The sequence below is a fragment of the Schistocerca gregaria genome, chromosome 2, assembly GCF_023897955.1.
Source record: "Schistocerca gregaria isolate iqSchGreg1 chromosome 2, iqSchGreg1.2, whole genome shotgun sequence".
Lineage (NCBI taxonomy): Eukaryota > Metazoa > Arthropoda > Insecta > Orthoptera > Acrididae > Schistocerca > Schistocerca gregaria.
The window spans coordinates 221,414,275-221,440,014 of NC_064921.1; the positions used below are offsets into that span (position 1 = coordinate 221,414,275).

The window sequence follows — 25,740 nt, forward strand, 5'->3', positions numbered from 1 at the left end:
GGAAAGTCCCCACTTCATCGCTACCTCGAAGATGCTGTGTACAATCCCTCGTGCGGCGACTATAACACCACGTTCGAACTCACTTAAATCTTGATAACCTGCCATTGTAGGAGCCGTAACCGTTGTAACAACGGCGCCACACACTTGATGTCCTACATAGGCGTTTCCGGCCGCAGCACCGTATTCTGCCTGTTTACATATGTCAGTGTTTCAATACGCATGCGTATACCAGTTTCCCTGGCGCTTCAGTGTATAATCTTCATTGCCCGCTGTTGATACTTTGCATGTAATGGTCACTTGACTTTAATATGGGATGTGCCCACCCTTCGCCCTTATAACGGCTTGAACTCTGCTAGGAACTCCTTTAGTTAGGTATCTGAAGGCCGGCTGCTGTGGCCGAACGGTTCTAGGCGCTTCAGTCCGGAACCGGCTGCTGCTACGGCCGCAGGTTCGAATCCTGCCTGGGGCATGGATGTGTGTGATGTCCTTAAGTTAGTTATGTTTAAGTAGTTCTAAGTCTAGGGGACTGATGACCTCAGATGTTAAGGCCCATAGTGCTTAGAGCCATTTGAAGCCATTTAGGTGTCTGAATGCCTGTGCAGGAACGGTAGCCCATTCTACCTCAAGAGCTGAGACCAGAGATAATCTACGCTGGATTGTGGAATGAAGTCGACGTTCTAACTCATCCCAAAGGTGTTCCATTGGGTTCAGTCGGGACTGCGGTCATGATAGTCCATATCAGAAGTGTTATTATCCATTGCGTCACAGACGCTGCTTTATGAATGGGTGTAAATGGCACGCTGATACACTCATCGCTTCTGAGTTGTCCCTCTGGTGTACCCAGTACACACTGCTATAAAATATGTTGATATCTTTCCACACTTAGAGTTTTCGTAAGCCCAAGAAGAGGACCACACCCTAACCACGAGATACACTCCCTAACCGTAACACAATCTTCTCTGAGCTTCACGTCATGGCACGTGACGTTCTCCAGGCGTTCTCCAAACCCAGAAGGCATCCATCGAATAACAGTGTGTAACGTGGTTCATCACTCCAAATAATTAATTTTCTGTCATCGATAGCCCTGTCGCGTTGCTCTTTACACTACGTGTCGTTTAGCAGTGAGTACAGAAAAAAAATGAAGCTTTCACGAGCTGCCTGACGTTTTTTAACTCCCTAAGCACTGTCATTGTGCTAGCTGGTTTTCTGGTAGCACCTAGAAAAGCACGAACGATTTCTTCCCTCGACTTCATGCATTTTTTCGCAACTGTGTTGTGTAATATGTAATGCGGAAAAGATCACCAGATGTCATGAGAAGCGGACCAGCCAGAATGAAAGAATAAGCAGTAACAGTGGGAGCCTAGGTGAGGAGAGATCAGTGAATTCGAACGTGGACTAGTCATTGGATGCCGCCTGAGAGACAAATCCATCACGGAAATTTCAGCCCTTCTAAATCTGCCCAAGTTCGAATATAATAACTTTTCTTGAGACTGAGAAGCTTACGTCCACGAATCGGCATGGTTTTAGAAAGCATCAGTCGTGCGATTCTCAGCTTCCCCTTTTCTCACATGATATACTGCAAACTGTGGCTGGAGGGCAACAGCCGGCCGGTGTGGCCGAGCGCTTCTAGGCGCTTCAGTCTGGAACCACGCAACCGCTACGGTCGCAGGTTCGAATCCTGCCTCGGGCATGGATGTGTGTGATGTACTTAGGTTAGTTAGGTTTAAGTACTTCTAAGTTCTAGGGGACTGATGATCTGAGATATTAAAGTCCCATACTGCTCAGAGCCATTTTTGAAGACCAGGCGATCTCATGAAAGGACAAACAAACAGAAACCGTAACATACTGTTGACTTGGAGCTCTTCTGGTCTCCATATCATCAAATAAATTTTCCACATCAAGAAAATATTATTTAAGTCGCATGAGAACGGACATCACTACATACCTTCGTAACCTTCTTTTGGATGACGTTAGGCATTAAATCTTAAAATAAAATCCTAGTAATAAGCATTTGATCTCCTTCTACCGTGATTCTACCACCTAATTAACACTCGAGCTGACACGTAATATTATTGTGGCTTCACGTTCACATTTGGAGAAGTCACGAGGTTTATAGGTTAAGAAGGCAGGCGATTACGTGCACCTAGCTTCACGACATCGAGTGGGTAAACCAGTGGAGAGTTATTTCGGAGCTCACGGAACAGTCTGAAACGAATAGTCGACCTGCACAGACTTTCGCCAGTTGGCTGTTCAAGGACACGAGAAACGGTTAGCCGCAAACCGCAGCCGCAAAAGAAAGAGAAACCGCCCTCTGACTTTTTGTTCTGTTTTTTCTGTGTCTGGTACTTCGGCGTGTTACCAAACCCTCGTTGACTACATTCAAAGCACACTGTATAATATTCCATATCACTTGTCGCAACATGTCGTTTACAGACATACTGTTTAAAATCTTCCTAGTCATTTCATGTTGCCAAAATTAACACTAAAAATTTTTACCAAACATTTAAACACATATTTGAAGGCTATCGGGCACCAGGTATTTTTTTAAAAGAGGAAATAGCAAAATAAGGAAACTAACATAACAAGGAAAATTTTGAACTTTTATCGATGTTTTTTTGACAGGGTTCAAAATGTCCAGTTGTAACAATAAATTTAGAGTTTTTAGCAAACCAGAAAGTCTTGTGCAAGACTAATTCCCACCAACAGGACTAGAAAGTCATGAAGTTGTCAAAAGACGTAGAAACAACAAAGCAAATAGTGAAGACCCTTTACCGAAATGACCAAATTATAAAAGATATATACTTACTTTATGAGAATGTTTGGAAAACAGGAAATATTGCAGAAGATTAGAAAATTGCGTTAATCTCTCGCTACGTAAAAAGGGAGACACAATCTCAAACATTACAGAGGAGTACCATTTCTGTCACTGGAATAGAAAATATTATTAAAAAAATGTCATGAAGAGAATTAGAGAAACTTTAGACAGAACACAGAGAATATCAGTCTGATTTTCGGAAAGGGATACCCTGCACAGAATGCATTTTTGACTTAAAATCGATAAGTCGCCCAGATTGTTAACTAGCAAACCTATAGTAGTATCACTTATGGAATGAAGAAAGCGTTTGATTCTGAGGACGGAGAAACAATCTACGTAATCTTAGAGAATTAAGTGGTAATACAAAATAAATCTAGATAAGACGGAGGTATGCGTCTGGGTCGGAATTTGGTGAAATATTTCAGAAATAAAATTGAGTATAATACATATAACAGATAGTAAAAATGACAAGGATTTTAGTTCCGCAAAGCCAATGGTGAAGAGAGCTGCTAAATCTTTGTGTGGGAAAATATGGAATAGTAATATTCGCCAGGACACTAATAAAAGAATATCTTACAGTGTGATTCCACTTATTTAATGTGCAGCTCAGATGTGGTCTCAAACAAGGAAACTAAGGGAAAAAATTAGTGGAAATGAACTATATGAGAAGATGTCTCCAGCTACGCAGGCAAGATATAATACGAAATGGCGCACGGAGGTAACATGGTCCAAAACAAAATTCTTGGAGAACACAGCACTTGTAGTACGGCCACGTACAGAGAATGCCTAACAAGAAGTGGCAAAGGAAGGTTTTAAACTGGGAGCCGCCTGGAAGAAGGAGGTGAGGAATTCCAGAGGTGCATATGGGAAAAATACCTACAAGAAGTAGTGGAAGACAGATATCTAGGATCGAATGACTGGGACGAAAGAGGATTGTGGAGGTCGAAAAGGATTAATTGCTATGGGAAACGCTGAATAAGAAGCAGAATTAGCAAACGTAACTCGTGAAACTCTAATAAATACGTTGTACTGAGTGCAATTTAGGAGAGAATTATCTCAGCCATTTGAAATAAAACTTGTGTTAAACAAGGGGACGGCCAGTCACCTTTAATGTTTAACTGTGTTTTAGAATAAAACTACACTCCTGGAAATTAAAATAAGAACACCGTGAATTCATTGTCCCAGGAAGGGGAAACTTTATTGACACATTCCTGGGGTCAGATACATCACATGATCACACTGACAGAACCACAGGCACATAGACACAGGCAACAGAGCATGCACAATGTCGGCATTAGTACAGTGTATATCCACCTTTTGCAGCAATGCAGGCTGCTATTCTCCCATGGAGACGATCGTAGAGATGCTGGATGTAGTCCTGTGGAACGGCTTGCCATGCCATTTCCACCTGGCGCCTCAGTTGGACCAGCGTTCGTGCTAGACGTGCAGACCGCGTGAGACGACGCTTCATCCAGTCCCAAACATGCTCAATGGGGGACAGATCCGGAGATCTTGCTGGCCAGGGTAGTTGACTTACACCTTCTAGAGCACGTTGGGTGGCACGGGATACATGCGGACGTGCATTGTTCTGTTGGAACAGCAAGTTCCCTTGCCGGTCTAGGAATGGTAGAACGATGGGTTCGATGACGGTTTGGATGTACCGTGCACTATTCAGTGTCCCCTCGACGATCACCAGAGGTGTACGGCCAGTGTAGGAGATCGCTCCCCACACCATGATGCCGGGTGTTGGCCCTGTGTGCCTCGGTCGTATGCAGTCCTGATTGTGGCGCTCACCTGCACGGCGCCAAACACGCATACGACCATCATTGGCACCAAGGCAGAAGCGACTCTCATCGCTTAAGACGACACGTCTCCATCCGTCCCTCCATTCACGCCTGTCGCGACATCACTGGAGGCGGGCTGCACGATGTTGGGGCGTGAGCGGAAGACGGCCTGACGGTGTGCGGGGCCGTAGCCCAGCTTCATGGAGACGGTTGCGAATGGTCCTCGCCGATACCCCAGGAGCAACAGTGTCCCTAATTTGCTGGGAAGTGGCGGTGCGGTCCCCTACGGCACTGCGTAGGATCCTACGGTCTTGGCGTGCATCCGTACGTCGCTGTGGTCCGGTCCCAGGTCGACGGGCACGTGCACCTTCCGCCGACCACTGGCGACAACATCGATGTACTGTGGAGACCTCACGCCCCACGTGTTGAGCAATTCGGCGGTACGTCCACCCGGCCTCCCGCATGCCCACTATACGCCCTCGCTCAAAGTCCGTCAACTGCACATACGTTCACGTCCACGCTGTCGCGGCATGCTACCAGTTTTAAAGACTGCGATGGAGCTCCGTATGTCACGGCAAACTGGCTGACACTGACGGCGGCGGTGCACAAATGCTTCGCAGCTAGCGCCATTCGACGGCCAACACCGCGGTTCCTGGTGTGTCCGCTGTGCCGTGCGTGTGATCATTGCTTGTACAGCCCTCTCGCAGTGTCCGGAGCAAGTATGGTGGGTCTGACACGCCGGTGTCAATGTGTTCTTTTTTCCATTTCCAGGAGTGTATAAGGATGCGGACTCTGGAACACAAATTTCAGAGATTCAACCAGTTTTTATGTGAAGGAAACCAAAAGTAATTATAGTAAACTGTGTGGCTTTTCGCGGATGATTCCACAATACTTTCAGAAAATCTGTTAGAAGCAGTTACACAAATAAAACTTCAGGAAAGAATAGCGAATAGAAATAGGCCCAGAATTTCACCTGAAAACAACAAATTCAAGACAAATGTAAAAAAATGCACCAAAATCATAAAAATAGAAACAGATACACTACTGGCCATTAAAGTTGCTGCACCTAGAAAAAACAGAGATGATAAACGGGTATTCATTGGACAAATACATTATACTAGAACTGACGTGTGATTACATTTTAACGCAATTTGGGTGCATAGATCCTGAGAAATCAGTACCCTGAACAACCACCTCTTGCCGTAATAACGGCCTTCATACGCCTGGGCATTGAGTCAGAGCTTGGATGGCGTGTAAGGATACAGTTACCCATGCAGCTTCCACACGCCACCACAGTTCATCAAGAGTAGTGACCGGCGTATTGTGACGAGCCACTTATCCTGCTGAAATGTAGGGTTTCGCAGGGATCGAATGAGGGGTAGAGCGACGGGTCGTAACACATCTGAAATGTAACGTCCACTGTTCAAAGTGCCGTCAATGCGAACAAGAGGTGACCGAGACGTGTAACCAATGGCACGCCATTCTATCACGCCGGGTGATACACCAGTATGGAGATTACGAATACACGCTTCCAATGTGCGCTCACCCCGATGTCAGCAAACACGGATGCGATTATCATGATGCTGTAAACAGAACCTGGATTCATCCGAAAAAATGAAGTTTTGCCATTCGTTCACCCAGGTTCGTCGTTGAGTACACCTTGCAGGCGCTCCTGTCTGTGATGCAGCGTCAAGCGTAACCGTAGCATGGTTTCTGAGCTGATAGTCCATGCTGGTGCAAACGTCGTCGACCTGTTCTGCAGATGGTTGTTGTCTTGCAAACGTCCTCATCTGTTGACTCAGGGATAGAAATGTACCTTCACGATCCGTTACAGCTATGCGTATAAGATGTCTGTCATCTCGATTGCTAGTGATACGAGGCCGTTGGGATCCAGCACGGCGTTCCGTATTACTCTCCTGAACCCACCGATTCCATATGCTGCTAACAGTCATTGGATCTCGACCAACGCGAGCAGCAATGTCGAGATACGATAAACCGCAATCGCGATATGCTACAATCCGACCTTTATCAAAGTCGGAAACGTGATGGTACGCATTTCTCCTCCTTACACGAGACATCACAACAACGTGTCACCAGGCAACGCAGGTCAACTGCTGTTTGTGTATGAGAAATCGGTTGGAAACTTTCGTCATGTCAGCACGTTGTAGGTGTCGCCATAGGCGTCCACCTTGTGTGAATGCTCCGAAAAGATAATCATTTGCATGTCACAGCATCTACTTCCTGTCGGTTAAATTTCGCATCTGTAGCACGCCATCTTCGTGGTGTAGCAATTTTAATGGCCACTAGTGTAATAAGAGAGAGTTAGTACATTTAATGATTTTAGAGAAATGATATAGTAGAATGGATTAGAATAACTTGGAAAGGTATAAGAGTGAATAAAATGGAAAGAGCATATGGTGTGACAAAAAAGTCTACAGCAAGTAATGTGTACCTAGAGAAACATAAAGCTAAAATACTATACCACAGGCGTAAGATCAGAACATCTATATTCTTGTGAATACTTAACAATGAGCTACACAGTCCTGCCACATTAATATGACCACTGTGTGTGTGTTCGACATCAAAGTGCAACAACAATATGCAGACGTTAAATGGCAGCATTAACAGTGGAGAGTATATAAATCGTGTCGGGGAGGGGGGGAGGGGGGGGGAGGGGGAGCGAGGACGCTGAGCAGTGCAGTCGTTGTCGTAATACGGAAACGGAGAAATTTATCTGGCGTCCACAAGGGCGTGATCATAATTTACCTGACGTCCAAAACGGCATGACCATTGGCTTTCGGGACAAGTGGGAAAGCATTTCCGAGACGGCTTAGTCTGTAAACTGTTCGCTTGCGGCCGTGGTTAAATTATATACCGCGCGTAGAAAAAGGCGCTATCCAAAACTGGGGCCGACTCAACTGTGATGCACCATGGTCCATAGGCAGCAGGATTTAACAACGGCTGCGGAAATGTGTACGGAAGAGTAGAGGTGCAACTGTTGAGCAAATTATATCCCAGATGAAGCAACGGTCTACCAACAGTGCCTTCTCAATGACAATTCAAGGAACGTATGGCCATCGCAGTAGGCACCCAGTTCATGAACCCATGCTGACTGCTGTTCATCTTCGACGAGGGCTGCAGTTTGCACGGCAATACTGATCTGGACGTCCACTGAGTGGCTACAGGTGACCTTTCCAGATGAATCACGTTTTACGCTCCAACGGCGTGAAACGTCTGAAACCAAACAACCTTGAACAATCGTCGGAAGGTCCAAGCCGGTGGAGGGAAAGTTATGATGTGGGAAACGTTTTCGTGGCATTCCCCGGGTGACCTCGTCATTCTGGATGGCACATTGGATCAGAACAAGTATGCATTTATCCTTGGGGACCATTCCATCGTTACGTTCATCTACGAGTAGAACATTGCAACGTGCCATACAGCTCGCATTGTACGTGCTTGGTTCGAAGAGCATCTGGCCCCCCTGGCAACCAAACTCTCCGGATTTAACCCCAATCGAACAGTCTGTGGGTCTCTGTTGGGGGGCCCTGGATTCTCATTCGATGAATCTAGCGCAACTGATCACGGCACTGGACTGGAGCCGGAATGATTCCACAGCCCTGTCGATACCTTCCAGAACGTCACTGATTCTCGTATTGCACGTCTCTCTACGGTCCCCACTGTTAGAGGTGGTTAGTCAGGATTTTAGACTAGACAGTATATAAGCTAGGTAGGGATACTGCTACTGGAAAGACGGATTATTAGTAAAATAATGGGCGTAATATAAACTACAGGTGAAACTTCCTGGCAGATTAAAACTGTGTGCCCGACCGAGACTCGAACTCGGGACCTTTGCCTTTCGCGGGCAAGTATTCTACCATCTGAGCTACCGAAGCACGACTCACGCCTGGTACTCACAGCTTTACTTCTGCCAGTATCCGTCTCCTACCTTCCAAACTTTACAGAAGCTCTCCTGCGAACCTTGCAGAACTAGCACTCCTGAAAGAAAGGATATTGCGGAGACATGGCTTAGCCACAGCCTGGGCGATGTTTCCAGAATGAGATTTTCACTCAGCAGCGGAGTGTGCGCTGATATGAAACTTCCTGGCAGATTAAAACTGTGTGCCCGACCGAGACTCGAACTCGGGACCTTTGCCTTTCGCGGGCAAGTGCTCTACCATCTTATTCTGGAAACATCCTCCAGGCTGTGGCTAAGCCATGTCTCCGCAATATCCTTTCTTTCAGGAGTGCTAGTTCTGCAAGGTTCGCAGGAGAGCTTCTGTAAAGGCAAAGGTCCCGAGTTCGAGTCTCTGTCGGGCACACAGTTTTAATCTGCCAGAAAGTTTCATATCAGCGCACACTCCGCTGCAGAGTGAAAATCTCATTCTGGAAACATCCCCCAGGCTGTGGCTAAGCCATGTCTCCACAATATCCTTTCTTTCAGGAGTGCTAGTTCTGCAAGGTTCGCAGGAGAGCTTCCGTAAAGTTTGGAAGGTAGGAGACGGATACTGGCAGAAGTAAAGCTGTGAGTACCGGGCGTGAGTCGTGCTTCGGTAGCTCAGATGGTAGAGCACTTGCCCGCGAAAGGCAAAGGTCCCGAGTTCGAGTCTCGGTCGGGCACACAGTTTTAATCTGCCAGGAAGTTTCATATCAGCGCACACTCCGCTGCAGAGTGAAAATCTCATTCTAAACTACAGGTGTTTGGAATATGAGAAGTCACAGGGAAATTCATGAAAATATGCAGAAAATATCACAAGTGAAACTTGCTGGCAGATTAAGCAGATTAAAACTGCGTGCTGGACGGAGACTCGAGCTCGGGACCTTTACCTTTCGCGGGCAAGTGCTCTACCAACTGAGCTACCCAAACACGACTCACGACCCGTCCTCACAGCTTCAATACTGCCAGTACCTCGGCTCCCACCTTCCAAACTTCACAGAAGCTATTTTGCGAACCTTGCAGAACTAGCACTCCACGAAGAAAGGATATTGCTGAGACATGGCTTAGCCATAGCATGGGGGTCGTTTCCAGAATAAGATTTTCACTCTGCAGCGGAGTGTGCAGTCCGCGTAGTGGAGAGTATTCTCCTTGGACAACCCTACAAATGAAATAGAACAGGATGACGAAACAAATACTCTTGTATTACTGAGATAAAGAATGCGACATTAATTTTGATTACAGAAATAAGAAAAGAGCTCGAAAGAAACAATATCAAATAATCGTAAATAACTGAGAGAAACCTTTTTTAAGAATAAACCACTAAATATGGAAGGCTTTCATGGCAAAAGAAATAACAAATCGGATACAACGTGGACAGAACAAAGGAAAAGATATTTTGGGGAAAGAATATAGGAGTGCAAGAAAAGTAGGAAACAACAAGAAAGAAGTGGAACTGATATTGTTAGGTGAAGATGATGATAATATTTTAATAACAATAATAATAATAATAATAATCGTAAATTTCACTATCATTGTCATAACTGTTTGTACCAACGATGAATTTTCATCAAAAGAGTGTACCAGTAAACAGCATGTTCAAAAGTGTGTGAATTCCTAAGGGACCAAACTGCTGAGATCATCGGTCCCTATACTTACACACTACTTAAACTAACTTATACTACTTACAACACACACACCCATGCCCGAAGGAGGACTCGAACCTCCGGCGTGAGGGGCCACTAAATGCCTTGACTCGAAGCAAAGGGCTGTAGTTAAAACGAACAGCAGAGGCAAGTACAGGCAAGTCACAGAACGAGCCAACGTGAGTATGAAATACAGAGTAAGAAAAACAGCGTCAGCAATACGTTAGAGTACGCAACTAGTTCCACGTGACGCAAAACAGAGTGGACGCACAGAAGTTTCCCCTGTGCCTGTCAATTCTCGTGCCTGGATATTATGTGTACGTATGCCAAGGGCTTAAAACCAGAGTAAAACTACGTTCCATCGCAGCTGTCTAATGAATTATGATCATGGTCACTGTGTGTGTGTGTGTGTATGTGTGTGTGTGTGTGTGTGTGTGTGTGTTACTGCGAGGACGCAGCCCTGGCGTCAGAGAAGGCGGTTGGTTAATGGCAGCCTTGCCGGTTATTGCCCCCACCACGGGCCGGCCGTTGGTGCGCAGCTTGCATACCTGTCGGCCAAAACTGCTTCACTTTCGGTCCTGGGCTCACTCTCGCCCAACTGGATCCACCCGGAGGTTCTCCGGCTCTTCTGGGGGATTGCCTTCCTCGTGCAATGACCTCTCTGTCCGGGCACGCCCGTGCACGCGTCGGTCGTGCTAATCCTGCGGTACTTGCCTCTGACTGCTTGTTGAGACCAGGGTAGTGAAGCTTTCATCCATAGCCACTTCTCATCAGTAGTAATGAGATTATGGCACATGCGGAAGCGCCGTCCCACATATAATCTCAAAAGGTTTTCAAAAGAACGGAAGGCCGGCGATGGCAAACCCCTGATTTTCAAACTAATATTGAAGTCTTTCCACCCAGACTAACTCCTTCCGTTCTTCTCAGGAATAATTTTGGTCTATCTAATCACTGTTGTTTGGTATTAGTAACCTAATGAAATAAATAGAAAAATAAAGCAATACTGTTAGTCAGTGTGCAGTGTTGGCAGAAGAGCCAACGCTGTGTTACTAGAGGAGGCCGAAATGCACGCGTTTTAGCTCACGCAGGCTGGCGTGAGGAGGGAAGAACTATACTGACGTAGGTCTGGAACATGACAAGGAATTAGACTTCAGAAAGCGGACGTAATTAGTTTGATATTAACTTTAATCCATTAATTATGAGCGTCGCTCTTGACAGTACATGATTCAGAATATGATCTGTTCAGATTATAGTAACTGAATGTGGCGCCTTGCTAGGTCGTAGCAAATGACGTAGCTGAAGGCTATGCTAAACTGTCGTCTCTGCAAATGAGAGCGTATGTAGACAGTGAACCATCTAGCAAAGTCGGATGTACAACTGGGTGGAGTGCTGGGGAATCTCTCTAGACTAGACCTGCCGTGTGGCGGCGCTCGGTCTGCAATCACTGATAGTGGCGACACGCGGGTCCGACGTATACTAACGGACCGCGCCCGATTATAGGCCGCGGGACACTCCATCTTGCCACAAGTGGTCCATCGAGACCATCCGACCGCCGTGTCACCCTCAAAGAGGATGCGGATAGGACGGACGTGTGGTCAGCACACCGCTCTCCCGGTGGTTTTATTTGACCGGAGCCGCTACTATTCGGTAGAGTAGCTCCTCAGTGGGCATCACGAGGCTGAGTGCACCCCGAAAAACGGCAACAGCGCATGGCGGCCCGGATGGTCACCCATCCAGGTGCCGTCAACGTCCGACAGCGCTTAACTTCGGTGATCTGACGGGAACCGGTGTATCCACTGCGGCAAGGCCGTTGCCCAAAGAATGTTTACGAACATTAAATTATGTTTTTGTAGTTATAAAACACCTAAGGGAAATGAAAACGTATTTGTGTTGGTTTATTTGCCTCATAAAGCATATCTGTTTCGAGTTGACCATGTCTTCTTTTACCACACGAATGCTGGAACGTTTGCTATATCTATGACTACTCTGCAATTCATACTTAAGTGCCTGGCAAAGGATTCATCGAAACACTTTCAGACTATTTCTCTACCGTTGTATTATCGAACAGCGCGCATATGAAACTAACATTTCAATTTGTCTTTGCGAGACCAGATTTCTCTTACTTTTCTACGACGGTATCTTCTCCATATGTAGGTGAGCACCGGCAAAATTTTTTCACACTCTGAGGAGACAAGTGGTGAATGGAAATCTTCTCTGCCGTCTGTTGAGATAACCGTGGCATCTGAAGTACCACAACGTACGTTTTCCTCTATATATACTCTGAGCTGACAGAAGTCATGGTATACCTCCTAATATCCTGTCAGACCTGCTTTTTCCCAGCATAGTGCAGCAACTCGACATGGGACGGACTCAACAAGTCTTTGGAAGTCCCCTGCAAAAATACTGAGCCATAAGAGTGAAAGTGTTGGCGGTGCAGGATTTTGTGCACTAACTGACATTGCGATTATGTCCCATAAAAGTAAGATGAGATTCGTATTGAGCGATCTGGATGGCTAAATTATTATCTCGAATTGTCCAGAACTATCTTCAAACCAGCCACTAACAACTGTGAATCGGTGACATTGGGCAGTCAGCCATAAAAATTCCATGTTTTTTTGTTTTTTTTGTTTTTTTTTTTCGTTGGGAATAGGAAGTCCATTAATGGCTGCAAATGGTCTCAAAATACCCGAACATATTCATTTTTAGTCAATGATGGGTTCAGGTGGAACAGAGGACCCAGTGCATTCCATGTAAGCAGAGACCACATCATTAGGGAACCATCACCAGGATGTACAGTGTCTTATCTAACCAGGCCACGGTTTTTCACTCGTCGAGGTTCCAACCGATATCGTCAAGAGCCCAGGAGAGGAGCTGCAGGCGATGTCGTGCTGTTAGCAAAGGCTTGCAACGTTTTGTCCTAAGGCTAAGCCCGTCGTATGTTCCACATTGATTTCTGCGGTTGTTTCACCCAATGTTGCTCATGTGTTACCAATGGCAACTGTAGGCAAACGCTTCTGCTCTCGGTCGTTAAGTGAAGGCCTTCGTCCGCTGCGTTGTCCATGGTGACAGGTAATTTCCGAGATTTGGTTTTCTCTGCACTCTCTTGACACTGTGGATCTCGGAATATCAAATTCCTCAACGATTTCCGAAATGGAATGAACCATGCGTCTAACTCCAACTGTCGTTCCGCGTTCGAAGTCTATTAATTCTTTTTTCACATGAATCACTTGAGTACAAATGAGAGCTCCGCCATGCACTGCCCTTTTATGCCTTGTATACGCGGTACTACCACCATCTGTATATGTGCATATCGTTACCCATTAATCACCTCAGTGTATCAAGTTTGTGAAAAAACACCAGAACATTTTTTTTAAATTGAACGATAATATAAGAGCTGCACTTCGAGTGTTGCTTACGCGTATTTATTTAGTTCCTCACGATTGAAAAATTCAGGCATTGCTACTTGTTGTAATATATCCAGATACACATGTAAGCACTGGTACATCACGTGAAGAAAATTATAATTTATTAAAAGACCTTCGTATTAAATAGAATTTATAATATAGATTGGAATTTTGGTCATTGGATTTTACAATAGCACTGGGCTAGTTACATCAGGAACAGTCTAGTGCAAAATAGTACGTACACGACTCTGGTGGCTTCGAAATCTGGCAGCTGAGGTTGAGACGGTGAACTGTACACATGTTGACTGGCGGTGAGACTGGACTGGCAACAGAATTTCAGCGTGCTGCAGCATTTGTACTTGCCAAGAATGGAATACTGATGGAAATGCTAAAGACATGCGTCGTTGGAATCTCTGTGGTACTTGATGTGTCCTTCCAGAGGATAAAGAGAAGCTACGGGCCTGTGGTCAGGAAGGTAGTGAGACGAACAGCCTGCCTGACCCAAGCAACATCGCGTGCTGTGAGTTAAACTCATTACGTGGATGTTTTGGTTGTTTTATTACAAACGCAGGAGTGCCGAGGCGTCACCATCTCTGCGTGATTACCCGCGGCCACTGCCGACAAATTTGCGGAGTCTGTTCATCGACGCCGAAGGTGCACCTGGTGTCGGTGTGTGGAACTGCGCAGTGAGTCGACTAGGAGAGGTCTCCTGAGTACGTTTCGATGCAGACAAATCTTCCATGAGCGGTTGTCCACCAATACAGTTGAGGACTGTGGAGGAACAGACAGACAATGTAACCTGTTACCGGCACAAAGCATACTCCTCTTAAAAAGAGTCAAAAGTAGACTGCTGAGATTAACGTCCTCATCCATGCGAAAGGCCACCATAAGCGGTGTCTTATGGCCTCAGTTTGTGAGATTCTACCCCTATGCAATCAACCAAACACCGCTGTGCACTCTGGTGTGCGTGAATTCAACGCTACCACCAACCTCACCTTACCTGCCCAAGACCGCTGATTAAAACTGCTGAATGCAGCAGGATTCGTACTGTTTACCTCAGAGATGAGGATCACGCAGGGACAGTGTAGACTGGTAAGTGCTGTCGAATTCTACTGAGCTACACTCCTGGAAATGGAAAAAAGAACACATTGACACCGGTGTGCCAGACCCACCATACTTGCTCCGGACACTGCGAGAGGGCTGTACAAGCAATGATCACACGCACGCCACAGCGGACACACCAGGAACCGCGGTGTTGGCCGTCGAATGGCGCTAGCTGCGCAGCATTTGTGCACCGCCGCCGTCAGTGTCAGCCAGTTTGCCGTGGCATACGGAGCTCCATCGCAGTCTTTAACACTGGTAGCATGCCGCGACAGCATGGACGTGAACCGTATGTGCAGTTGACGGACTTTGAGCGAGGGCGTATAGTGGGCATGCGGGAGGCCGGGTGGACGTACCGCCGAATTGCTCAACACGTGGGGCGTGAGGTCTCCACAGTACATCGATGTTGTCGCCAGTGGTCGGCGGAAGACGCACGTGACCGTAGACCTGGGACCGGACCGCAGCGACGCACGGATGCACGCCAAGACCGTAGGATCCTACGCGGTGCTGTAGGGGACCGCACCGCCACTTCCCAGCAAATTAGGGACACTGTTGCTCCTGGGGTATCGGCGAGGACCATTCGCAACCGTCTCCATGAAGCTGGGCTACGGTCCCGCACACCGTTAGGCTGTCTTCCGCTCACGCCCCAACATCGTGCAGCCCGCCTCCAGTGGTGTCGCGATAGGCGTGAATGGAGGGACGAATGGAGATGTGTCGTCTTCAGCGATGAGAGTCGCTTCTGCCTTGGTGCCAATGATGGTCGTATGCGTGTTTGGCGCCGTGCAGGTGAGCGCCACAATCAGGACTGCATACGACCGAGGCACACAAGGCCAACACCCGGCATCATGGTGTGGGGAGCGATCTCCTACACTGGCCGTACACCTCTGGTGATCGTCGAGGGGACACTGAATAGTGCACGGTACATCCAAACCGTCATCGAACCCATCGTTCTACCATTCCTAGACCGGCAAGGGAACTTGCTGTTCCAACAGGACAATGCACGTCCGCATGTATCCCGTGCCACCCAACGTGCTCTAGAAGGTGTAAGTCAACTACCCTGGCCAGCAAGATCTCCGGATCTGTCCCCCATTGAGCATGTTTGGGACTGGATGAAGCGTCGTCTCACGCGGTCTGCACGTCCAGCACGAACGCTGGTCCAACTGAGGCGCCAGGTGGAAATGGCATGGCAAGCCGTTCAACAGGACTACATCCAGCATCTCTACGATCGTCTCCATGGGAGAATAACAGCCTGCATTGCTGCGAAAGTTGGATATACACTGTACTAGTGCCGACATTGTGCATGCTCTGTTGCCTGTGTCTATGAGCCTGTGGTTCTGTCAGTGTGATCATGTGATGTATCTGACCCCAGGAATGTGTCAATAAAGTTTCCCCTTCCTGGGACAATGAATTCACAGTGTTCTTATTTCAATTTCCAGGAGTGTATGTCAGAACTCTGTGAAGTACCAATTTATCTATTCCTCTGCTTTGGCATATGAGGGTGTTTAATTGTACTTTATTCAACGCTGTTATTTAACTTCATGTGAACATATGGGGAAATGCTCATAGCAAGGAATTAATTGAATATTTATACCAACATGTTGTTGTCTAGTATATGGAGTTGCGGCAATATTGAAAGGGAGGAGTTGAAATGGCGAACTTGGAAGTGCGTTACAGAGGAATAGTTTTCCGCGCCCTTGCGCTGCAGAACACAGGTAATAAATCTTGTGGCACCACTCCAGGTTCACACACGTTGACCTTGTAGGTTAACGAGCAAGCACGCTGACTCACCTCTCTTGTTCTCCTCTGTTTGTTTCATGGTTCTTACGTCAGTGGGGGCACCAGAGCGTATTACGACGGGAAAAGCTATTCAAAGAAGTAGGCGCAGAGTTTGTCAGATTCGTGGGAAAGTGCGCACGTAACTCTGCTTCACTGTGGCTCTAGGCCAACTTACATTATGACTCTGTCACATGGAAGATTTCTTACGTTTTCTATAGCTGTTCTGGTAATAGTAAACATTTATCCCTGAATGTAAGTATTGCCCCATTGGCATCACCACACCTGTTTGATAAACGATGAAAACCAGCATTAGAAAGTTATGATGCTGCACAGTGTAGCTTATTATTTGTTTTCGTGTCTCTTCTTAGAAGGACGAGAGAAAGAGAAGCTACTAACTTCAGTGCTCCCTATCTCAGTTCAAAGATTCTTTCCTAAGAGTCTTTACGGTCGCCGTTTATTGTAGGTATCGCTATGTTGGCTTCCAGTTTTGCTTGCTTCTAAACCATTTTTTTCTGCTTATTATGTAAAATTATATGACACACTTCGCTCCGTCACAGGCTACGATCGCACCAGTTATCTCCCGTTATTCAAAACTGACGGCATCCTTTATTTCATTACTTGCATGTGATCTGGAGACGGCTACTGCTCAAATCCCCGTCTGGCCATGGAGATGTAGGTTTTCTTTGTTTCCCTGAATGGTTTAAGGCAGATGCCGGAATGTACCTTTGAAAGGACGCGGTCGACTTGATTTCCCATCCTTCCCTAATCCGAGACTCTTTTCCACCCGTAAGGACCTCGTTATCGACGGCACGTTAAACCTCCATCAGCCTTATTTCACGCTAAAGACCTGAAGCACATGAATGTTTCGAAAACACGGCCAGGTCCCGGTGAGCACTGTGGTGGTCAACCTCACTAGCCGTCATTTCTTCACAATAACGCGCTCGTGAACTCCGCCTTGGGCCATTACAGAGGCGTTTGCATTGATCGACAGAGTTGTTTAACGACCTGCAGAGGGATACCTTGTCAAATTCCGTCGAATTGGCGCGTCAGATCGTCAAAATCGTGAGCTGGTTGGAGAACCCTGCCCGTAATTCTCCAAACAATTGATGAGAGATCCGGTGAACTTGCTGTCAGAGGTAGGGTTTGGCAAGCACGAAGACAAGCAGTGGAAATTCTTTCCGTGTGCGGACGGGCGCCATCTTGCTGAAATGCAAGCCCAGGATAGCTAGCCATGAAGGGCAATAAAACGGAATCTCGTAGACGTGTCACTGTGCTATAAGGGTGTCGCGTATGACAACCAAATGGTGCTGCTAAGCAAAGAAATGGCATGCCAGTCCATGACTCCTGGTTGTCGGGGGGTATGGTGGGCGAAAGTTAGGCTGGTATTCCACTGCTGCTCGTGATGTCTCAAGGCATGTCTTCGCTGGGCTCGGTTCAAGGCGGGACTCATCACTGAAAACGGTTCATGCATGCGAACTGATTTAATTTATTTCATAATGGCTGTAGTTGCCGCAGTGCCTGTTCCTTTGGGCATACATGCATGTCCAAAGGAACATTGCATCGTAATCAGAATAACACAGGCACTGAAATATCGGCCGGCCGCTTTGGCCGAGCGGTTCTAGGCACTTCAGTCCGGAACCGCATGACCGCTACGGTCGCAGGTTCGAATCCTGCCTCGGGCATGGATGTGTGTGATGTCCTTAGGTTAGTTAGGTTTAAGTAGTTCTAAGTTCTACTAAGGGACTAATGGCCTCAGCTGTTTAGTCCCATAGTGCTCAGAGCCATTTGAACCGAAATATCGTACTACATTTCAAAGGCTGTTGCTGGAATGCCCAGAATGCAGAGACGTGAACAGAAGAGGCAGATCACCCAGCGTTATTATTATTATTATTATTATTATTATTATTAATTTATTCATCAATGGATCATCTTTCAGTGATACTGGATTTGTCATCATAAACAATGAAAATAAATATCTCACCAAACATACACTCACATAGGCGGTATAAGTGTGCTTTATGATTATGGGGAAGGTTGTTGGTAGCGGGCTTGCTGAAGGAACCATCTAGGAATTTGTCTGAAATAATTTAGGGAAACCATGGAGAGCCCACATTATGATGGCCGCACGGAACAAACTCCACCTTCCCGATCGAGGTCAACGTCTTAACAACTGCACTACCTGATTCGGTAAGTCCCTTTCGTTGAATGGTAACGACCTTGCCGCAGTGGATACACCGGTTCCCGTGAGATCACCGAAGTTAAGCGCTGTCGGGCGTGGTCGGCACTTGGATGGGTGATCATCCAGGCCGCCTTGCGCTGTTGCCATTTCTTGGGGTGCACTCAGCCTCGTGGTGCCAATTGAGGAGCTACTCGACCGATTAGTAGCGGCTTCGGTCAAGAATACCATCATATCGACCGGGAAAGCGGTGTGCTGACCCCACGCCCCTCCTGGCCGCATCCTCCACTGAAGATGACACGGCGGTCGGATGGTCCCGGTAGGCCACTCGTGGCCTGAAGACAGAGCGCTTTCGTTGAATGTTCTCTGAAATAAACACGATTTTAGATGTCATCACTGTACACATCACAGATACTTGTTGTTGGCTCAGGAATAATGAACTTCACGCTATGCCACTTGCATCGACTCCAATCCATAGATGAAGGTTCCTCGAGACTCGTAAACATGTCACCATTCCGCCCGAAGTCCACACGTCCTCCCCTCGGTCCACCTGAAAAAAGTCAGCCCGGCTCCCTCCTTGATAAGTGAGAAGTTGAACTCAAGGGAATGACAATATCTACAGTGTAAAATGTAAACTTTCACGGCCGGAACTGTCATGATTAATAGAATTCTTTTCCGAGCTATTATGCCGTGGTCTGATGGATTTCGCATTGTAAACCAACGTTTCGTCCCCATCTGCGGACATCTTCAAGGGGGTTCGTGGCTTCTGTTAACTTCCGAAACACACACTGTCTTGATTGTTTAGTACGTATTATTTATGAAGTTTTAACTGCCTTTTAACAGATGTATTTTGGAAACGTTTTCTATCTCCTCGTGCAGTTTAATACACAAAATATTCCCTTATAGGAAAAACCCTTTTCACTTTTTGTTTGTTTGTCCTTACTAAATTTAAGTCCAAAATGATTCTTATTGAGTGATAATGTATGAAACAATAATTAGTAAGGTTTTCTCAGATAGGCACAACAGATTTGTAGATGCGTTTACTACATGCAGAATACCCAGTTATTTAAAATTGTTGTTTAGAATGAAGACGATTACTACATCTAGTTAATATTCTACCGGCAGCTTTGTGCAATTTAAATATTTCGTCCGTGTTTTGTGTCTTCGATCGGTAACAAGATTCCCCGAAGTAAAAATTGTGCATATACGAGTAGTATGTCACCACAAGAATTTAGCTGTTACAAAGTGACGATAAAATCCTAAGAACAAAGCACACCGATGACGTTATTTTTGCCAGCATCTTTGTGTGTTCAATCCAAGTTAATCCACAATCAATATTCATCACTAAAAACTTTGTGTTCGTTACCTAGTCTATAATTTTATCAACTATACTTAATGAGACACAATCAACGTCCAGTGAGGATAAGTTCACTATAGGCAGTTTCTGCGAAGGCCTGCAAATAAATAAAACTGAAAAAAATATATTTTTTTAAATTTTCGAGACACATTTCGGTTCGATGACACGAACGGTTAATGACCTTAAAAAGTTATCACAAGGAAACTGCCAGGTTTCTGAAGAACAAGCTTCGAATTTCAGACCCAAACCGTCACCAGAAATAGACTACCTCATAGAAAAGACGCACGAATAAGTGAACTGAAAGGAATCTTAATAACTTGACATAAATAAAATAGTTTACACACGATATCTTAGGCGGAAGTGACTGAAAGTGTCTGCCTTTTGCCGATACAAGGAGAGTAAGAGTGTTCACCTTTGTCATTTTAACTTTGACTCCCGCCAAACTCTTGTGGTCGTGGTCGTTGTTTCACAGGCAGTACACTGAGGTGAAAGAGGTCTTAGGATACCCCCTAATATCGCACCGCACATCCTTTTTCCCGACGTGACATGAATTCACTGAGTCACTGGAAGCCCCTGCAGAAATATTGAGCCATGTTGCCTCTATATCAGCCGAAAATTGCGAAAGCGTTGTCGGTGCAGGAACTGACCTCTCGATTATGTCCCATAAATATTCGATGGGATTCATGTCGGACGATCCGGATGGCCAAACCTTTCGGTCGAACAGCTGTTGTCCGGTGACATGGCACACTGCCATCCACAAAAATTCCATCGTTCCAGGGTCCTGAATGGATGCAAACGGTCTTTAAGTAACAGAACATCTACGGAATCCAGTCCATTTCAAACAAGTAAAGCCCACACCATTATCGAGCCACTACCACAGCCCCTTGTTGACAGTTTGGGTTTATGGCTTTCTGGAGCGGTGCAGGCCACACTCGAACCCTAGCATCAGGTCTTACCAACTGAAACTGGGCCTCATCTGATCAGGCAACGGTTTTCCTGTCGTCAACCTATATGGTCAGGAGCCCAGGAGACGGGATGCAGGCAATGCCGTGCTGTTATTAGAAGCATTTGCTTCAGTCCTCTGCTGCCATAGCCCACTGACGCCATATTTTGCCGCACTATACTAACGGATACATTCAACTTACGTGCCAGATTGATTTATGCGGTTTTTCACGCAGTGTTACTTGTTTGTTAGCACCGACAACTCCACGCAAATGCCGTTGCTCTTGTCGTCAAGTGAGCGCCCTCGGCCACTGCGTTGCCCCTGGTGACAGGCAATACCTGAAATGTGAGATTCTCGGCGCACTCTTGACACCGTGGATCTCTAAATATTGAATTCACCAACGATCTCCGAAATGGAATGACCCATGCACCTGGTTCCAACTACCATTCAGCGTTCGAAGTCTGTTAATTTCTGTTCTGCTGCCATAATCCGTCGGAAACCTTTTTCCAGGCAACACCTGAATACAAATGACACCCGCGAGAGCGCACTGCCCTTTTATATCTTGTGTACGAGATACTGCCGCCATCTGTATGTGCACACATGGCTATCTCATGACTTTCGTCACCCTAGCGTAAAATTATTTTACCACAGGCCAGGCTTCCTTAGGAATGCATATGTCTTTTGCAATATGTGCGTTCGGCCTTATGGTAGCCCTCGATGTAATTACGAAGCCAATTTTTAAATTCTAGAATAAAACGTAAGAATTGTTCTGTTAGTAATTTTGAATTATACAGGGTGACACCCGGGAGACGGACGGTTTTTAATGAAATATACTCAGCCAACTTTAAAATTAATGCATCAAAGCTCATTATTTCCCATTTTAGTTAACAAAGTTATTTGTGAAAAATAATGTCGTCAAGGTGATGTCAATCATTTCGAATGCAGGACCCAAGTCTCTTCTCAAAATCCTCCATCACGCGGGCTAAAATCTCTGCAGGGATGGCAGCAATTTCTTGAATGATTGCATTCTTCAACTAGTCCAAATTTCGTGGTTTTTTGTTATAGACACAGTTCTTAAGGTACCCCCACAGAAAAAAGTGAAATACAGACAATCGGGAGATCTGGGAGGCCAAGGAACATTGCCAAACCGTGAGATAATCCGGCCAGGAAACATGTGTCTAAGAACTGTCATTGAAATTGAAACGTCCCCTTTGAGCAATTATGCAAGATTGTGCTTAAACTGACACACAATAATTTTAGCTCAACGCAATCTGACTTTCAAAAATCCCTACAAAAGAATGGGCCTGACGAACATTAACCTATACGTTTCACAAATCACTTACCTCACAAAAATCTTGGTTACTCGAACTACTGCAATACAGCGAGCCCCACTACTGCCAGCTAAATAAAAGATTCAAACTACGGAAGGCACTAACTACTGTTAGGCATAGTTAGCAAATGAAAGATTTTAATAGAGAACAAACAATGTATTTACCTTAATAGTGTTCAAAAGTCATAATGTATATAGCAGTTCATGACATCCAGTCTTACAAATTTTAAAACTCCGCCATCTCTCTCCCCACATCCACCACAGCTGGCGGCTCACCTCCAACTGCCCAACTCTACGCGCTGTTAACAGCCAACAGCCCAACACTACAATAGCGAATATTACAACAATGCCACCCAGCCACAGACTGCACACAGCACACCCAGTGATTTTCATACAGAGCGCTACGTGGCGTTACCAATATAAAAACCTAAATAGCCTACTTACAAAATGTTTGCGGTGTGTGATGTTGTCCCAACCTGCTGGAACCAAACGCTTTTTAAAGGGATTCGTCGTCTTCTTAGTTCTGGTTCCAAGAATGTTTCAAGCATACGAATGTAACGAATAATGCCAACAGAGCCAAGACCACACCAGACTGTTGCTTTTTCTGAGTGTAAAGGACGCTCGTGGATAAGGTGTGGATGCTCTGGAGCCCAGTAACGTAGGTTTTGCTTATGCATGGTCCGGTGTAAATGAAAATGAGCCTCATCGCTCATCAATAAAATTTCAGTTTCATTCGATCCCAAAATCACTTGCATTCTGTAACCGAAGTCTTCTCCTACAGCAAAATCAGTTACCATGAGCATTTTGTAGGGATAGAATTTTAATTATTTATGCAAAATTCGTCTACTCGATTCACGAGTGATTCGTAACTCACTATCATGACGTCTAGCTGACCGTCCTGGGTTTCTGATTGCCGCTTGCCTTACCCTTTCAAAATTTTCTGGTGTCGTTGCTGTGCGTCTCGGGCCAGGATGCTTCTTATCCAGTATGTTTCCAGTTGATCTGAAGTTTTCCACCCGTCTGAGGATTGTGTTACGTCTCGGAACAGCTCCACGTCGACCGACATTAAGCCGCGCACGAAATAATCGCTGCGTAGCAATAATAGACTCACCACTTTTCACGAAACTGTCATAGACAAACACTCGAAGTTGCAAGTCCCACTGCTCCATAGTGACTGAGTAAATGAAATGGCGTCTTGTGTGGATCAGAATTATCCCCACCGCGACCACCTCCCACCACCGCGCCTTCAGTAGAACGAAGTTCAAAACCGTCCGTCTCCCGTGTGTCACCTGTATTACGACCATCTGCTTACGACTACCTATAGAAAGCTCACATGAAGTGTGTTAAGGGTTCTTACACTTCGAACTGCAGCGGCCATTCGTACACGTAAAATCCGTGGGGCACAGACCCGGTATAGATCCAGAAGTGTTACGGTGCAGGTACCGATCGCAGTATGTTCCTGATGGAATAGAATTCAGCGGTGTTGGTAGGCGCTGAAGTCGTGGTCGCAGTGGGATCTGATGAAGGCTCAGGGACTGTGCCTCGGTGGTCTACCTGGTGCTGTGCGTTTCCCAAGAAGGCGGCCCTCCCACGCCCCGGCGCTGCTGGCTGACTAACCTCGAGCCAAACGGCCGTGCGTGGGCGCCGCAGCCCCGGACACTGGCCGCCGGCTCTCCAGGCGCCTGTGGAGGTCAGCGCCGCACCACCGCCTGCGGAGGACAGGGCCGCCGTGGGCTGTAAAACCGGCGTCCGTTCCTCGCGCCGAAGCCTCCAGTCTTGGCCGGCTTTACTGCGCCGTTTTACAGCCAGCGGTCGGCAGCCTAGCGACGCCGGCGTGTTCATCCGCCGCTCCACCGCCCCGAGTCTCCTACCTGCTTTGTGCGTTTTCCTTGCCTCAGCTCTTTCATCTTCTTCCACCGCAAGAGTTACTGCATCAGGCAGTAATAAAGGGAGCCGCAGAAGGTGATGGGGCTAAGGGTTCATGACTCTCCCATCCCTCGAAAAATACATTACAGTAAAACAATTTTTACATACCTCAGTTCAAGCTAACTTCCCAATTAAATGTCTGTAAACTGCAAAGCAATCTATAATTACTAACAAGTATTTAATACAGCATTTTTTACCGTAAATGTTTTGCCAGAGAGTACACATGTTTGGTTACTTAATTGCTCACCCCCAACTTAGTTGTGAACTAATTCCTCATCTCCCCTCACGAGGTGCAGTGCATCTTCGCTCGCCCTGTCACGAAAGAAAAAAGCTTGACAATATCGGCAGTCAAACTGGACTTCCCTAAACATAATTTATGTTCAGATGTAGCGCATAGAACGTGTTGCCAATGTACAAAATGTATCTCCGGTAGTCTAGTACATTACAAGTGATGTTTATACGAAGAGCAAACAGATGAAGTAAGAAAACACCAAACGCTGCAACTTGTGATGCTGTCTATGAGGTTGATTATGAAATCAACAGGACATAAATCCCCTTAATCGCAGAACGCTGCCCTTACGGTGGCATGGGCAAATAGTAGTACACCTCGTGAGAGCATCGCGAAAATGGGAAGAGGTCCCGTGCACATAGCTGTTGAAAACGTTCGTTCTTCAAACGACCACTGTGTTCCCTAGAATCACCATTTTATGCGATGAAATCTTATTATACCAGTTTAAGTAGTTACACAAGCACGATCAGGACCCACATGGACCTGAGCAGTCGCACGTGAGAACAAGTGAGGTATGTCACCTGAAGATAGAGCTCACCACAAACACAGCCTCGTTGTTCTTCTTAGGGGTGTGTGATACATGTACCTTTACCGTCTTGAGATGTCCAAACATGACTACTGTCAATATTATATGAGGGTTCGGAATTGCAGCAGTATTATGTTGACTTCTTGCCACAATATTTCGGCTGGCAACTGCCCCGTCCAGCCAACTTCGGGTGAGTGTCCGCAGGTCCGCCATTGCAGTCGACATTTTTTTTTAATTTTTGGTGAGTGTCTGAAATGCAGCTTCACCGGTGGCTCACGGTCTTACAGTCTTGGTGGAAGGTAAAACCCACTGATCCATTCGACAAAGATGTCATTCCAAAGCCATCACTGGAGTGCACGTTGAAGGTGCGCAGTGGGACTTGAGGTCCCATACCACCGTCTGACGGTGGAAGTTCAGGGTGCAGGCAAGAGGTAACATAACTACTAACGACATCAAGTATCAACATTGGTGGTTTACGATGGTCAAGACGACACTAACGCTTAATGAATGGCCGTAACCAGAGACTGCTATTTTTTTTCTTTATTGGGTTCCTGTTCCCCCTCCAGAGGTGGGCGGTCTGGCAGCAGCGTAATATGTCACTCTGCAGCCTACAGAAAAGTTAAAAACATAATTAGGAGATACCATAATAATAAAAACAGGCGATGAAGCGGCGACTTTTTAAAACTGGTACATGGCGAAAAGGCGTGAAGAAAATATAAAAACAAAGGGTGAGTGA

General features: G+C 46.2%; 1 protein-coding gene and 1 pseudogene across 13 annotated transcripts in view; one reads left to right on the forward strand and one right to left on the reverse strand.

The window, feature by feature from the left end:
* LOC126336721 (Ig-like and fibronectin type-III domain-containing protein 1) overlaps positions 1-25,740 on the forward strand; it is a 2,308,230-nt gene that overhangs the window by 1,445,754 nt on the left and 836,736 nt on the right. The window lies entirely within an intron of this gene.
* Positions 11,874-11,991, reverse strand: LOC126337124 (5S ribosomal RNA; annotated as a pseudogene).